At 38.5% G+C, this 13852-nt stretch overlaps 1 protein-coding gene and 1 long non-coding RNA gene across 4 annotated transcripts in view; both read right to left on the reverse strand.

Moving 5' to 3' along the window:
- The window catches only part of PLCB1 (phospholipase C beta 1), a 706541-nt gene that overhangs the window by 398403 nt on the left and 294286 nt on the right, over positions 1 to 13852 (reverse strand). The window lies entirely within an intron of this gene.
- On the reverse strand, positions 1953 to 13495 carry LOC131485434 (uncharacterized). The gene is made up of 2 exons (XR_009248848.1): positions 6089 to 13495; positions 1953 to 5855 (listed from the first exon to the last, which is right to left on the reverse strand). It is a non-coding gene; the product is annotated as an uncharacterized LOC131485434 (long non-coding RNA).

A 13852-nucleotide genomic window follows, 5' to 3' on the forward strand; every position in this document is an offset into this window, starting at 1 on the left:
ATATTAAATATATTTGATTATCATCCTTTAAGAATATTTGAAGACCTACACTAGTGAAGGCTTCATCATTACCTAAATAAAGTCCATACATACAACTCAAGAGGCTATTGTAACAACAGTGAAGGCAGCAACAACACATTGCTGCCCCTAGTCTGGGTCTCAGGCACCAAGTTATAAAAAAAAAATCACAAGAGTAATTAAGCATTCAACATACATAATTAACTTATATATTGATTCTCTAGGAACTATATTAATCCCTTTCCAAACAATCTGATTGAAGGAAAAAAGATTATTTCTGTGCAGATGCACATTCAGATCCAATACAAGCATTATGCATATGCATAAAGACAAAATTAACTTGCTTAGCCAAAACTTTCCCTCGGAGATGAGTAGACAGATTTTCATGATTTAGCTACATAACTGTCATAAATGCTTTTTGGTTCATATTGTAGCCCATTGTCTTTCTACAAAGATGGATATGAATAAATACCACCATCATCTCCTCCTTCCAAACCAATCACATTCTTCAACAACCAGCTTTTAAGCTGTCTAATGTGATCAATGTAGCCTTATGGGTCCGTGTAAAAGCATGACAAGCAATTCACATTTTATTCTATGTTGGCTTTTAATTCTATTGAAATAGAATCTAAACATTTCATAGAGTAGACACCATGTTATTAGAATATTTGGTAGAGTGTCAAGCTACCAAACAACGTTGGCACATTATTTCATTAGTACATTCATCTGCATGAGCTCCTTTCTGGAGTGAATGATGTGTTATTATTACTGTTTTTTAAGTGGGAAAAGTTAGCTTTGAAAGTCAGCTTCCTTACCTGTAAAGGAAGAGCTTACATAAGAATCCTCAAATGTTTTTCATCCCAGGCATGTATAAGGTAAACAGGTCAAATTGAATATGTAATAGAAATAGACTGTGGAAGATGAAGGAACACACGATCCCAAGTTCCTGTGTCAGCTAAGGATGGTGTCATAGCACAGTGTTCAGGGTAAAGACTTGGGAAATTTCTCTGGGCAAGGAAATCTGCTTTGTCTTGAAGTCAGCACTTTGAGACCTGTGTAGAAGCTCCCTTTTCCATACAATGGGAAAGAAACATATAATTTGTTGAAAGATAAAGAAGTTGGGACATTAGAATTTTATCATAAATAGAAGAGGAAGGAATGAACATTTACTAAAACGAAATGTTTATTTACTCCTTCAACAAATATTGATTGGTCATGAGAAACTGAATATGGAAATGGACCATGGCCAAACCATATGTGACAAGAGAACTCTGACCACAAGCCCTGCACTAACCAGCCAGAAACCAAACTACAACCTCTCCGGCAACCAGACCAGGAAACAAAATGATAACCTCTGCAGCAATCAGCCCCAAATAGTCATAAGTTGATTCCCCCACCCCCTTCCAACTCAGAACCAACCAGAGAAAGCTAAATATGCTTTTCAAATCAATCACATCAGATAACCATTCCAACTTAATTCCAGTTTCCCCATGTCAACAACCTCCAATCAGAGCAAACCTGAAATTTTCCCTTCATTTTATTATAAATTCTATTCCTTTGCCTGCCTTTGAGTCTCTGCCAAATGTAAATGATGGTAGCTCACTCTTTTGTAAGCTATAAATAGCCTCTACTTATTCTCATTTGTGTGGTCTTCATTTATTTCCATGAGCATATATTTTATTTTATTTTATTTTATTTTATTTTATTTTATTTTATTCTTAAAATTTTTTTTAACGTTTATTTATTTTTGAGACAGAGAGAGACAGAGCATGAATGGGGGAGGGTCAGAGAGAGAGGGAGACACAGAATCTGAAACAGGCTCCAGGCTCTGAGCTGTCAGCACAGAGCCCGACGCGGGGCTCAAACTCACGGACCGCGAGATCATGACCTGAGCCGAAGTCGGACGCTTAACCGACCGAGCCACCCAGGCGCCCCCATGAGCATATATTTTAAAAAAATACTTTATAAATTGATCCAGTTAGAGGATGGAGAGGAAGATTTCACAAAGAGGAAAGGCACTGAGAATTATGCACAGGATGGCACGTGGTAGATGCATATGAGTGTGCTAGAGGGCAGGGTGTGTGTGTGTGTGTGTGTGTGTGTGTGTGTGCACACGCGTGCACGTGCCCACACGTGCACATGGGTGTACACGTGTATTTACTTGGGATTGTAAGCATGAGATCAATTTGAATAAAGAGGCCAAGAAGATCACAAAGAGCATTAAATGACAAACTTAGAAGTCTATAAATTTATCTTCCAGTGATGGGCAACAATGGAAAATTTTAAATAGAGGAGTAATAGAATTTAACTTGGATTTCTGAAATGTTACTCTAGCAGCATGATGGAAGATAGATGGATGGTAGGAAATTCATGTGGTGAGTCTAGTTAGGAAACCATTACTCCAGTCACATTAGCTATTTTCCCATGTGTGAATCAACACACCTGTAAAAAACTTTTTGGAGGGCAGATCATTCTGTAAGCCACTGCATAAAGGCATCAAGAGCTCCTTTTTTTTTATTAAAAAAAATTTTTTTGGTCCTCATGTGCCTAAAGACACACATCAAAATCTTACTACTTAACAAATAAGTCATAACATACTAAGTTTCATGAGACAAATTCATAATATGTTCCTCTTGGCCACTTATAAACCAAATCTTTGATGCTCTCCGCATCAATCACATAAGAGATCAGAGTCATTGATTAAACCCTAACACATATTCCTATAATTTACTGTGTGGCTTTGATTTTGATGTAAAAAGCTTTGATTTTGCTGTACACATCATTCTGATTACTGCCCCTGCTTGATTACGGTTCTTGAACACAGATGGGAATTAATACTCAGCACAAAAATGAGAGCCTATGAAGGAAGCAGGAAATCTGCATAAGTGTCCATTTGTGTGACAGTGGTGACTGAGCAGCTCTGAAAGGAGGCGGTTGGGTAGCAGCTACTTCCCTCACTGCTTTCACCCCAACCACATACCCAGAGAGCCACAGAACCACAGGACTAAGAACCACGGTCTTAGAGAACGTCCACCAAAGTGTAGTAAGAGGTAGATGTAGTGCGCTCACAAATAGAACAATAATACTTATAGTATAATCTAACTAAGTGGTACATACAATATTAGCCATTGTATGTCTTATCTCATTTAATCATACAGGCAATAGCCTACTAGAGGTTTCCACTTGACTGTTTAGTAGGCTTCCTGATAGAATTTTTGAGTTCCATTCCCCAGGATTCACCCATTGATTCACCTATTCATTCATTCATTCATTCATTCATTCATCCGTATGTGCAACAAATATTTGTTGATCACCTGTTATGTGCCAGACAGTATTTTAAGCACAATGAACCAAAAAACAGTGAACAAAACAGACAAAAATACATGATCTCATAAACTGTCCACTCCAGAAGACAATAAGTAAAACTGGTAGGCAATTTATATTATATGCTAAATGGGGATAAGTGCTATAGAGAAAAGTACAGTGTGAAGGGAAATGGAAGAGGCAGTGTGGTTTTAAGTAGGCTGGCCAGGGAAAGCCTGGATGCGAAGGTGACATCTGAGTAAACACATGGAGGAGGGGTAAGTGAGCTGTGCCAGATCTGGAGAATGGTGTTACAGACGCGAGAAGAACAGCAATCTCCAAAAAACACCATCATTCACCCAGCTGCTCAGTCCCATGACCTGTGAGTCATCCCAACTTACTTCTGCCCACTTCACTTCCAATCCATCACCAAATTCTGTCAGCTCCATCTCCAAAATTGATCTCAACCACTTCCCACCATCTCTCTGGACCCACTCATCTCTACTCTAGAGTCAATTTTCAACATAGCAGCCAGATTGATCTTTTAGAAATATGTCACATCATTTCACTTCTTAAAGCATATCTTCCAAAGACATCCATCACCTTTGGTATCAAATCCTGACTCCTTATTCTGGAGAAGGTGTCCTGGATTCTGACTCTTCTCTACCTGATTTCCCAGCTTTCTCGTCCATCACTTCTTTGCTGCCTCCCTGTGTCAAGGTCATTTCAGCTTCAGAACCCATAATAGCCTGCTTGGGCTGCCATAATACAATCCCACAGGCTGAGCAGCTTAAACAAATAATCTTCTTTTCTCACAGTTCTGGAGGCTGGAAGTCCAAGATCAAGATGCCATCAGGGTTGGTTTCTGGTGAGACCTTTTTTCCCAACAAATAGATGTTTGTTTCCTCACTATATCCTCATATGGCCTTTCCTTTGTGTATGTGCGAGAGAGAGAGACAGAGACAGAGACAGAGAGAGACAGAGGCAGAGAGAGAGATCTGCCTTTTTATAAGGACATAAATCCATTGGATTAGAGTCCCACTCTTCTGACCTCATTTAACATTAATCTCCTCCCTAAAGGCTTATCCCCAAACACAGTACCGTTGAAAGTTAAGGGCTTCAATACATGTACTTGGGAAGGGGGCACAATTCAGTCTATAAAAGAGCCTTTGCGCTTGCTGGGTTTGCTGCCTAAAATGCTCTTCTTTCAGATTTCTGCATGTTTTGCCCCTTCACTTCATGCAGGTATGAGGCCTTCCTTGACCACCCCTTACAATATAGCTACTCTCATTCTCTTTCTCTATCTTTCTCCCTTTATCCTTTGTTATTCTTCTTCCTGCCTCCAATCCTGATAATACATTATGCAGTCAATTACCTGTTTTCTTTTCTGAATCCCAGGAGGCAGGGACTTTGTTCTCTGTTGTATCCCCAGGACCCAGAATAATAACTTGTATATAGCAAGTGTTCATATTTGTTGAACGGAAAGTCTCAGGGCAGTTCTACCAAGTAGGTACTACTTGCCTCACCATACAGATGAGAAGTTAACTTGACTTGGCTTCCTCAATTAGAGCCAGGATTTAAATACAACTCTGTTAACCTCCAAAGTGAACATATGCTCCATATGTTATCACCTCTGTTCCTCACAACAGCCCCATGAGGTAGCTACAGGAGCTAATGCTATTGTTCAGTTTCCATCAGAACATACAGAGCACTATGCTGGCTTCGTAAAGGAAACACTGGGACTCAGAGACAGAGGGATTCCTGCCCAAGGCCTAGAGGTGAAGGCTAATGCAGGAAGCAGCACCCTAGGAAGACTGCTGTGCCAGAAACGGGGTTACCATTTTCAGTTGGATTATCACACTCGTATCTGTTACTTGCACTGCATAAAAATTTGTCAAATGTTTTAATCAGATATAAGCCTCCTCTATAGCTTAGCAGCAAGGTGATGCACTCTAGTGTGAAGACATCTACTAGTTGGTGTTTGTTCTGACACCACAGTCATTTCACAAGACTTTTGTTAACTGTCCAAGGTAGCATTAGCTTCCAGGAACCAGTTCTTATTTTTAGCCCGATTTTATTCAGATGGTCATATGCCATGAATGGAGAATGGTAGACTCCCTCAAATAAAATCCTACAGCTAGGTTAGTTGTTGTTACAAAGTGTGGAATTTCTGGTGGATACTCTACTAAAAACAGAGTCATTAAGAAAGATCCTGCTTTCCATTAGGCAAAGGAAAAAAAGGTATACCACTCTGGTACTCTGCCTGAAGTATGAAGAAAAGTCACACAGGTATCTGAGGAGCAGAGACTAAAGACAGCAGAGATGAAAAAAAACAGTAGTACATTGGAAGAGTTCTGATGTGACAGCTGGATGCAAGTCTCTAAGTCCAGAATTGTACTGTTTTCACATGTAACACACCACCTAAGAATGGTCCCAACTAATGGATACTTCTACCTGTCCTTATTTTCAGAGAATGACGAGAAATTGAAAGAAAAATGAATGTGATGACTTTGGTCATTGCATTCAATAAAACTCTTCTCCAAATCGATGTGGCTTTTTTTTTAAATTTTTTTTAACCTTTATTTATTTTTGAGACAGAGAGAGACAGAGCATGAACGGGGGAGGGGCAGAGAGAGAAGGAGACACAGAATCAGAAGCAGGCTCCAGGCTCTGAGCCATCAGCCCAGAGCCCGACGCGGGGTTCGAACTCGCGGACCGCGAGATCGTGACCTGAGCTGAAGTCGGACACTTAACCGACTGAGCCAACCAGGCGCCCCTCGATGTGGCTGTTTTAATTCATTAGAGCTAAATATTAGGGTTGGAGTAGATGGAAAGAGATTTGGAGTGAAATTTTCAAAAGGAATGAGAACATAATCATTTCATCTACAACCTCTGACTCATCTAAGACCACAAAGGAAATTAATAGCAGACACTTCCAAGAGTGGGATGGGAGGAAGGCTTAGAAAGATGATCTTGAAATATTCATGCAAAATCATTAGGTATTTTGAAGACTTCAAAGTCATGGTAATGTGTGGTGGAGCTTCTCTTTTATTTTATTGAATAATTGAATTCCAAAGAGCAAATTTCAATCTATTATCATTAACTTCCATTGTATAATTAGAGATCTGATGCTAGAGAAATATTTCCCAATAAACTTAGCCTTTGTGATAGCCAACCCCCTGGTGCAACGGACGTTGTAGTTCATTTCTGGGATTATGCTCATAACAAATATAGCAGTTACATATTCCTAGGGAGTGTCTTAGTTTGGCTTCCTCTCAAAACAGCACCTTAGACAAAGACATGAGTGCAGGAAGTTTATTTGGGAGGTGATCCCAGAAGCAGAAAAGAGGAATGTGGACAACAAGATAAGGAAGGAAGAGTTACTAATAAAGGATACACAAATAAGTTTGTTAGTACTTTGCATTGAATGAGGGCTAACTCTTGCTAGGGGCATTCTGAGGAACCTTGTCTCAGAACTGTTCTTCCAGGAAATAACGAGGCCGTGTATTTGCCCAGAACCCCCCCCCCATCATTCCATTGAGTTGAGGGCTGGCCCTTGAGGATGTTAACTCCCCTGTATTCTATGCTACACCTGCCCATGGAGTGTTCTTCCAGTTTCTCTCCCACATGAACTTGAAGCGAGGTTCTGGCAGCATGCACTGAACGGTCTATGACCAACACTATGAAATCTGGTGGGCCAAGGAGATGTCCTATGTGGTGAATCACTCATGTATGCTTTAGGGAAGCAGGATGATATAGTTGCTGGGAGAGTATTTGTTAGTGTCACCTTCATGACATTACTTTAGATCCACAATCCTCAGTTTCCTCGTCCATAAAATGGTGAGAATAATAGAATCCATAATGCATATAAAATGCCTGATAGAGAACCTGGCATATGATAAGCATTCAGTACAAATAAATTGTTTTCATTTTCCTAAGTACATATTTTTAAACATCTTTTTTGCCGCTGGCAATGCTCACTGAACCAAAGAAATATATCCAATTTCTGTTAGTCTTTTCATTGAATTTTCATTTAAGAATATTCTATTCCCCTTCTCATTTAGGTGGCATTTGGAATAGCCAACTGATGCATTGTGAGATGTCACAGGCACTGGTATTGCTGTGCTCAGGGAATCAGAAAATGCCAGGACTGGAAGGGGCCTCCAAGTTCGTCCCATTCAATCGGCTGGGCCATGCCTTTTGGCAGATTTTGTTTCAGCAATTTTATTTCTTAACTAGAAGCCACCTGTTGACCTCAAACAACTGAGACTCATTTGAGTGAGATGATTTCTTTACTTTGTTGTCATCACCACTCATACAGACAGTTAAAATCCAGACAAGGGAGGAAAGTGAAGTTTGAAAAGCTAACATCATCCCTCCAAAAAAGAGAAAAAAAAGTGGTCAGTAGAAAGTATGCTCATTTTTCAAAAATGAATAATCCCTGAGATATTACATTGACATTTTCTCCAAATTTGCTCAGAAATGGTAGACGTTGCTATTTCCATCCCAGTAGGAGCTCTGATGTCGGAACAAGTTTTTATAAGACAGGGTTTTCACAGTCTTGGGCACACTATTTGTCTTCAGTGGCGCCCTAACACAGCAATTACTCTGCCAGCTCAGACTTCTTCCGCTGCCTTCTAAACATAACACATCCACAGATTTACTTAGAAGTATGTCAGCCACTTTTCCACACAAAGGCTCTGCTCCCACCAAACCATGGCATGTGCTGAGTATCTTTGAAAAGCTATAATTATCAACTACCAGTGGTGCAATCAGAGGTAGGCACAAGACTGATGTGTGCTCAACATTTCCAGAACCTACTCAATTAGGGTAAAAATACCTACCTGGCAGAGCCAAAAGAAAAACACAAATACTGTGAGGTTTCTTGCCCTGCACAATGCATTTTTCATTCTGGTCAAGAAAAGGAATCCCTTTTAAGGGAAATTTTGTCCAGTTAGTAAGCTCCTATCCCCAAAGCACAGTTTCTTAAAGATGTCTGCAAAGCTGGTGACATAGAAACCATTGTGTGCCACCTAAAATGTCTCTGGCAGGCAAAACTATCTGAATGGGGAAATATAGGTGGGATTGTCAATATCAACTTGGCACAACATGTCTCAGGGCTAGTGCCAAAGGGCTGATTTGAAAAAGGCCAACCATGAACACAAACAAAGGTTGCAGCCATTTTCCGGATATTCTGTCCAACATACACATAGAGTCCCAAAGGGAAATTAAAGGTCATTTTGTTACCTTTCCCTCTTCCTGCCCCTCCCCCACCCCAATACTCATTGCAGGAGTTCCTGCTAAATCATATACCACATAACAATTATCTAACTTTTGTTGACAAATGACTTAAAAACACATTGCTCATTAGCTTGTTTCCTTGTTGGACATCTAGAAACTAGAAAGGTATTTCTGATATTGGGCCAAATTATATATCCCTATGATTTCCACTGAGAGTTTCCTTCTGACTTCCTAGGGCAATTCTCTTTTCTACTGGACAAGCTTTCACATTTTTAAAGACTACTCTCTTCTTCACACATCTTCTCTCCCACAAACTAAATTGTCCCCAGTTTCCTGGACTGTTACTCATGTAACTTGTTTTCCAGACCGGTCACACCCTAGTTAGTAGTATTCAAGGTATTGTTTGTACAGTATTTGGAATGTGCTGGGCATCCCTTTCTGTGCATTTAATGAATATCCACAAAGTCTCAGGAACCTCAGTTCAGAGAAGAGGAATATGAGGTATGTAGCTGGTCCAAATTTCACAGCTAATAAGGAGCTGAGAGTCAAGTCCAGGCCACTAAAATTCAGCACTCAACACCCTGTGCTAGGAACCACTTGCCACACAGGTCTCTTGCTTGTTTACTTGTTCATGGTAGTGCCCCAAACTGGAAACATGGCTCTAGATGAGGTCTGATTGACACAGAGTATAGCTGGTCTTTGATCCTTTTAATGGTGTCTAAAATGTGATGGATATTTCTAAGTAGCCAAATCACAATGTTGCATCACACTAAACTTATGATTTTAAAAAATCATGCAGGGAATGTACATCCCTACATGCATATTGTGGTTTGTATGCAATTTCAAGAAAACTCCAATTCTATATATCCAGGATTCCAGATCATTAAGGCCTTTGTGAATCTTGATGATATTATTCAATGAATTAACTACATCTCCAAATTGTGCATAGCATAGAATTTGAAAATAACATCTTCTAAGATGGCTTCATGGAATTTCTTGATCAGAAAGAGAAGAAGGATATAATACTGAGACATAATCCATCATAAACACTCATTCATTGGGGATGGCCATAGGCAGACACTAATTTGACTAAATAACCTCCTCATACAGACTTTTATTGCTCACTTTGTTCTTCTATAATTGTTCCCCAAATGGAAGACTTAAAAATCCTGTATCAGTCATGGTCCCAGCCCCACTCCATCCTTTCTAAAATTCAAATCATATAAATTGGGCACAGAGACTTTAATGAAAGGAGAACTCCGAGATTTAGGCAGGTTAGAGGAAGCAACAAGGGAAGCTGGTGCACCCAGTATTAGCCACTGGGGAGCTATCATTACCCTTAAGCCTGGGAAGATGGGGTGAAGTGAAAAGTAGGAGTGTGATGGGAATAGAATCCCTGTAACTAGTGAGAGTTGAAGCCATAAAAAAGGGCTGCCTGTTGGGAGCCACCGCCAGAAATGTGGTGCTGAAGGAGAGGGGGTGGAAGATAAACACCTCACATCTCCTTCCCCCTGCCCTCCAATAGCCTGGTAGTGCCTCCCATTGGCCAAATTCACACTGTCCATGAGCGTCACCTTCCTAGGGCAAATGTGGAAACTGGATAGGAGTGGGAAGTGACATGGGCAGCAAATAGAGCAAAATAAGCATATATTCCTTCTCTGGCTTGGCTAATGGTTAATAGGTTTTTTGCCAATTTCTTTTCCACACTGGTAAATGTTATTTTTAAATTCATACTGAATGGTATACTGTTCCATTGCTATATAAAAATCCGGGGTCTTGGTGAGCCTGGGTGGCTCAGTACGTTAGCATCCAACTCTTATGGCTCAGATCATGATCTCACTGTTTGTGAGATCGAGCCCCATGTAGGGCTCTGTGCTGACAGTGCGGAGCCTGCTTGGGATTCTCTCTTTCTCTCCCTCTCTGCCCCTCCTCTGCTCTCTCTCTCTGTCTCTGTCAAAATAAATGAATAAACTTTAAAAAAAAATAATAAAAAATAAAAATCAAGGGTCTTATCAAGATGGCTGAGCTTCCATACCAGTCAACAATTTTTTTTTTTTTTTTAGAAAAATACAGCCCAAGCCAGGCCCAAAATCAAGTGCCATTTGCACTGAACTTCACAATATACTTTTATAATCAAAATGTCAAATGCAATTTTCTCAACTTTCCAGAAAACTGGGTTTTACTGAGGCTTTCTGATTTGTACTAGTGTTCAGAAGAATAATAATGACTCAGTGGTTATTTCATAATTAAATAGTATTATCCTTGGTTTTCATGCTTGAATGTTTCACTGGTTTCTACAGCATGGGAAAGGTACTTCAATCTCTTTCACTTTATCAACAAAATCAAGAAGAACTGAATAGATGGTATTATAAATCTAGATAATTTATGTCATGAAAAATCTATCTGAATCACTTGCAAAAAAGATAATTTTGGTTTGGGGCTTTCACTAAACTTTTAGTGTAAATATTCATTCAACTGGGCTTTAAATTTTTAAAGATCATGGGGCGCCTGGGTGGCTCAGTTTGTTGAGCAACGGACTTTGGCTCAGGTCACGATCTCGTGGTTTGTGAGTTCGAGCCCCGTGTCGGGCTCTGTGCTGACAGCTCAGCAGATTCTGTGTGTACTTCAGATTCTGTGTCTCCCCCTCTCTCTGCCCCTCCCCTGCTCATGCTCTCTCTCTCTCTCTCTCTCTCTCTCTCAATAATAAATAAATGTTAAGAATTTTTTTTAATTTTTAAAGATCAGGAAAATTCTTTTAAAGATAAAGAGGTAAAATGAAGTACTTAAAACATATACAGAGTTTCTAGATGATTTTCAAAATAAAAATAAAAAATGACCACAGAATCATTAAAACATGGTATATACACACCTACACACACAAACAGAATGCATTTGGTTATTTTCTTTATATAAATATTCTAGATTCAATTATACTCAGCATGTCTTCTCCTGTTTTCCTTTATGTGAAATCAGAACTAGAACAAAGTGTATTTCTTGAAAACCAAACTCTTATTCCCCATATTTATTTATCTTGATACAAGGCTTCTTTATATTAATTATATGACAGCTCCATGGTAAGGTGCTGTATTGTGATTGCTCATTTAACCCTCCTTTACTGATGTTTAAACTGGCTTAAGGAAATTTTCCAATAAAAGATGATTCACAATTGAGCAAGCAGCTGGATGATCATTCTTCCTAAAGACAGTCTTAAGAGGATCCTATTTCCTCCCCCTCCCTCATCTCCCCACAGGACTTCTTCTCCTGGAAGCATGAATAATTTTAGAGATATCTTCTATTGCGATCAGTCATTACTCTTGTTCCATATCTGCCTGGTTCAATGGTAAGCAAACAGTGTTTCATTCAGTCCCTAGTGTTCATGCAAAACTATCTGTATTTAGAATAAATATTGTCATTCAGCAAACTTCCAGAATAAGTAATATTTATTTCCTATTGATGTGAGTTGGAATTACAATGATCGAATTTCTTTTTTTGTGATCAGATTATCTTACAACTAGTACACTGCAAGGTATCAAAGCCTTCGTTGGAAAGTGCATTCAAAGCAATTCTTTCTTATAGAAAATCACTCTACCTTTCAGAACTTCATATCATATTCAGGAAGCCTTTGGCTGATGGCCTTTTTTTTAATCAGCTTCTTCTGTAAATATCCTATTATGATCTACAAGTTTGAAACTGATTTTAAATTTAACTATAACCATGTAATTCTTGACTTATTTTTTATTAAAGAGAATCATACAAGAGAACTGATCACTCAAATTCTGTATAGCTAACCATAGATGCTTGATGTCAGCAAAGAATTGATACTGCTTTAGTTGAAATAACACCAGTTAGAAACAATGACTTCATTATAACTGTAGACAATAGTAATAATTGGAACACTGTCAAGAAATGTACCTACTTACTTGCAGGGACATAACTAGATTTCTTATGATGACGTTTTTTGGAAAAAAATACTCTATTGAAAGACAGCAATAACGTTTCTTGAAATTGTTCTACAAGTCTCTCTATTGTAAAATAGTGAGGTGGGTTAATTTCTTAGCTCTGTGTCAGCTGTAATATACAAACATTCCAGAAATATGGAAACATGAGTAAGCACCAAAAAGACAAATATTTTAGTGGTTGAAAGATGTGTGATGGAATAACATATAGCAATCAATTTCTGCAGCAAGTCCAGGAAACATCAAGAATCACTGCTCTGAGTTTCCCTTCTTTCAGTTTTCCAGCTATGAATGTTATGCAGTTTTCTTAGACAAAAATGTGAATAAAAAAGTTGAAAGGTGTTTGAAGAATGAAAGCATAACAATATAAAGAATACATCCTCATTTCCCATCACCCATATCACTAGTAGCTATAGGACTCACAAATATTTAAATCTTTTTTTTTTTTTGCCATCAGAATATTGGTTAACATAAAATGATTTTTCAGCCTTAGAGATATGTTTTCCAGCCACTGATGGACTGCTGGCTTTCAAGCTACAAGTTATTTATATCTAAACACAACTAGTTTCAATCATCCCATTTATGGTTACTTTGATGTATTCAACTTATATTCCAAATGCTCTTACGAAAGAAGTTCTGAATATGTGAAATTCTATTATTTAGGAATCTTATTATTACTTTAGTTCAACATTCTTTGAAACTAACAATCTCTTAAGTGACTCACTCCCATGCACTTAAGAAGATAATATATATGCAACCACAAATAAGCCTGCAAATCTATAAGATATTATTAATTAAGATAAAATAGAAAGTAAAGGTGATTATAGCTTCAAAAGGGGACACAAGATGATTTTAGTCAGAGGGAAAAAAAATTTTTTTCGTTAAATTCAAGTTAGTTAACATACCTTGTAGTATTGGTTTCAGGGGTAGAACCCCATGATCCATCACTTACATATAACACTCAGTGCTCATCCCAAGTCTCCTCCTTAATGCTCATCATCATTTAGCCCATTCTCCCACCCACCTCCCCTCCCGCAACCCTCAGTTTGTTCTCTGTAGTCAAAGGAAATTTTTAAAAATTTAAGAATTTGGCACATGATAAGAGGAGTTTTCTAGGCCTGTAAAAAGATCAATAATTTAGAAAATAAATTTAAATCTAACCAATCAAAAGAAGGGAGAAAAAAGGTTTAAATCAAATACAAGGCAGAATTTAGAAAATATACTAGATGAAGGTTAATATTAGAGATGATCCAAGTTTTAGTGACAGATCTGCTATCCACATATCATCCAAATAGCATCAATCTAAATACCTAAATGTCATGGATCTAAATATC

This window comes from Neofelis nebulosa, chromosome 9, assembly GCF_028018385.1.
Source record: "Neofelis nebulosa isolate mNeoNeb1 chromosome 9, mNeoNeb1.pri, whole genome shotgun sequence".
In the NCBI taxonomy this organism is placed as follows: domain Eukaryota; kingdom Metazoa; phylum Chordata; class Mammalia; order Carnivora; family Felidae; genus Neofelis; species Neofelis nebulosa.